This window comes from Bison bison, unplaced genomic scaffold (genome assembly GCF_000754665.1).
Source record: "Bison bison bison isolate TAMUID 2011002044 unplaced genomic scaffold, Bison_UMD1.0 scf7180017864282, whole genome shotgun sequence".
Classification (NCBI taxonomy): Eukaryota; Metazoa; Chordata; class Mammalia; order Artiodactyla; family Bovidae; genus Bison; species Bison bison.
In genome coordinates, this window is record NW_011494854.1 from 1495259 (window position 1) to 1499065 (window position 3807).

Here is a 3807-nt window from a genome sequence, read left to right on the forward strand (position 1 = left end):
AGGACTGACTGGTTTGATCTCCTTGCAGTCCAAGGGACTCCCAAGAGTCTTCTCCAATACCACAGTTCAAAAGCATCAATTCTTTGGCACTCAGCTTTCTTTATGGTCCAACTCTCACATCCATACATGACTCCTGGAAAAACCATAGCTTTGACTAGATGGACCTTTGTGGACAAAGTAATGTCTCTGCTTTTTAAGATGCTGTCTAGGTTTGTCATAGCTTTTCTCCCAAGGAGCAAGCGCCTTTTGATTTCATGGCTGCAGTCACCATCTGCAGTGATTTTGGAGCCCACAATTTTGATTTAAAGTCTGTCATTGTTTCCATTTTTTCCCCATCTATTTGCCATGAACTGATGGGACCAGATGCCATGATCTTAGTCTGAATGTTGAGCTTTACGCCAGTTCTTTCACTTTCCTCTTTCACTTTCATCAAGAGGACCTTCAGTTCCTCTTCACTTTCTGCCATAAGAGTGATGTCATCTATATATCTGAGGTTATTGATATTTCTCCTGGCAATCTTGATTCCATCTTGTGCTTCATCCAGCCTGGCATTTTCCATGATGTACTCTGCATATAAGTTAAATAAGCAGGGTGACAATACACAGCTTTGATGTACTCCTGTCCCAATTTGGAACCAGTCTGTTGTTCCATGTCCGGCTCTAACTGTTGCTTCTTGACCTGCATACAGATTTCTCAGGATGCTGGTAAAGTGGTCTGCCTGGCTGTTTGCGAGCTGGTGGACTGTAGTCTGCCAGGCTCTTCTGTCCATTGGATTTTCCAGGCAAGAATACTTTAGTTGGGTGCCATGCCCTCTTCCACAGGATCTTCCTGACCCAGGGATCGAATCTGGTTCACGTGCATTCCAGGCAAATTCTTTACTGTCTGAGCCACTAGGGAAGCCCCCCTTCTTATCACATCTGAAAAATATAAATGTCTGTAGGTATTTTTGTGTTATAGATAAACATATATATAATATGTGTTATATATAAACATATATATAAACCTTAGGTTTCAAAATCTCCAGATTTTTTTTTTTTTTTTTGCTGTAATGGAAGTATTCTTCCATGAATGGCTCAAGATTCTGGCAAATGTAAATGCACACAACACCCACTCCTTTGTCAGGATCTGGCACGATTTAATAGGATAGCTAACATCTACATAGCACCGAAAATGTCCCAAATGTGTAATCTCCTTTTGATCCATACAGCAGCCCCATAAGCTAGGCTTTATTATTATCCCCATTTTACAGATGAGGAAATTGAAGCACAGAAGGAAAGTAAGTGATTTTACCAAAGTCCAATGCTAATAAATGATAGGACCAAAATTTGAACCCAAGGAGTCTGGCTACAACAGCCACAGTTCTAATCTCTTCAGTCTACTCCATTCAATAAAAGTTTGTTGCAGAAATTGCTGTAGAGCTTCCTAAACCCAGAAACTGCCTTTACCTAAGAGTGAAATGTTGCTCTTTTCTGAACAGCTGCCGTAGGTATGTCTTACATATACATGTGATTATAGGTAGAATTTTCACAAAACTTTCTGTGAAGAAATAAGAATAACAACAGAGAATCTCTGAGAAGCATTATTATCTGAGAATATCCAGAGAGGAAAATTAAAATTATTATAAAATCTGCTGTACCCCACCAACCATCTTTAGTTTCTTTTCACCACCGTGCTGAAACTTCTGCCCAAGGTCATTTTTCCAACTTTTCCTCAGGGAAGAATGGATCCTAATACGGCAGGTCACTTCATTGGATCTTCCCAATGCCACTAAATTCCATGCAGATGAAAGAGCAAAAAGAGCTTTTGGCAATGAGAGCTGTTAAATTAAAAATAAGAATGAAATGGCTTTTTAAAAGGAAGTATCTTTGAGCCTCTTTTTTCATCTTAAATTTGGAGGTGGAACAAACAAAAAAAAAGATGATTTTAGCTCATGAATGTGACTAGTCAAGTATTTTTAGCTACCAAGAGTTGAATACATAAAAAATATTTAAGAAAACAGGTCAAATGCTAAACAGATTGGCACTTCTTTGTTCGTAATCAGAAAGCCAGTAGGCAAGTATGAACAGGAGTTTCAAAATGTCAGTAAATCTGAGGGTATCAGAGATTTCTGAGCCAGCAAGTTAATTGGTATTTTGATCCTTTTGAGCAACTTAACAACAAAATGGATGAGTTAGCAGTTTCCCCCCTTGATGTTATTCAACAAATAGGGGCGCCTCTTATCTTCCTGTTCAGGAGTGCTGTTTTGTAAACTCTTAGCAGGAAATATGCAGACAAAACAATCAAAGGCAGGGCTTATCAGGTGGCAGTAAATAAAAGATAAAGACTTGTTTAGTGTTACTCTTTACCTTTTGTGTTTTCTGGCACTCGGGACTGAAATCCTGACTTGCACACACCTGAAAGGCAGTGTTTTGAGGATTATGTTGTCTGGTTCGAAAATGAGGAAGGACTTTCCCAAGTCACCCACGTCTGCAGACTTGGCCAAAGCTAAAATGTTTCCTTGCCTCCTCATCCTTGAATTTCCTGGCAAAATGACTTAGAAATGCCCTTCCAGTTTTCTACTCGTGGCACCTTCAAGAAAAGGGCTATTTTCAACACCCTCTCAAGAGTGGGGCCAGGTGGGTCGGAAGCATTCATCTATTCTCAGGCAGGCTTGAAGAAGGCTGCCTGACAGTACTGGGCAGGCAGCTGAGACCTCCTGGAAGTCCTACTGTTGAGCTATCACAGGAAAGATCTATGAATGCTTGTTGGCTTCATGGTCAGTGGACTCTGAAGCATGGTCCAGCAGAAGGTCTGCTCTGAGACACACGTGTATGATGCACATACTTGGATGTGTTCTGGCAAATGTCTAAAGGATAGTACAGCATATTCAGTTCAAAGTCTTATAGTTTGTTTACTAAACTATTGTAGAAAATAGTATAATTTAGTGATAAGATTGAAGTTCTAGTCTCCTCTTAGATAGAGTATTTGGCAAGTAACCTAATATTTCCATAGAGGATGTTTCATCATCTGCATGATAAGAAATCAGGAATACACAGAGTCCACATCCTAAAGATTTTCAGAGATTACATGTGGATTCCTGGGCCTTAGCCTCTAAGTTTTCCAGAAAGGCCCAACTCTCCTGGTTTAGCTCACAGGACGGAGAACTGCATCTCCCAGGACTCAGTTCATAATAATTATTAAATCAGTGTCTGTTGAACAAAGTGAAACTTTTGCCATCTTCTCGGTCATTCAGTTCAGTTCAGTTTGGTCGCTCAGTTATGTCCGACTCTTTGTGACCCCATGAATTGCAGCACGCCAGGCCTCCCTGTCCATCACCAACTCCCGGAGTTCACTCAAACTCACGTCCATCAAGTCGGTGATGCCATTCAGCCATTTCATCCTCTGTCGTACCTGTCTCCTCCTGCCCCCAATCCCTCCCAGCATCAGAGTCTTTTCCAATGAGTTAACTCTTCGCATGAGGTGGCCAAAGTACTGGAGTTTCAGCTTTAGCATCATTCCTTCCAAAGAAATCCCAGAGCTGATCTCCTTCAGAATGGACAGGTTGGGCCTCCTTGCAGTCCAAGGGACTCTCAAGAGCCTTCTCCAACACCCCAGTTCAAAAGCATCAATTCTTCAGCGCTCAGCTTTCTTCACAGTCCAACTCTCACATCCATACATGACTAATGGAAAAACCATAGCCATGACTAGATGGACCTTTGTTGGCAAAGTAATGTCTCTGCTTTTGCATATGCTATCTAGTTTGGTCATAACTTTCCTTCCAAGGAGTAAGTGTCTTTTAATTTCATGGCTGCAGTCACCATCTTCCAG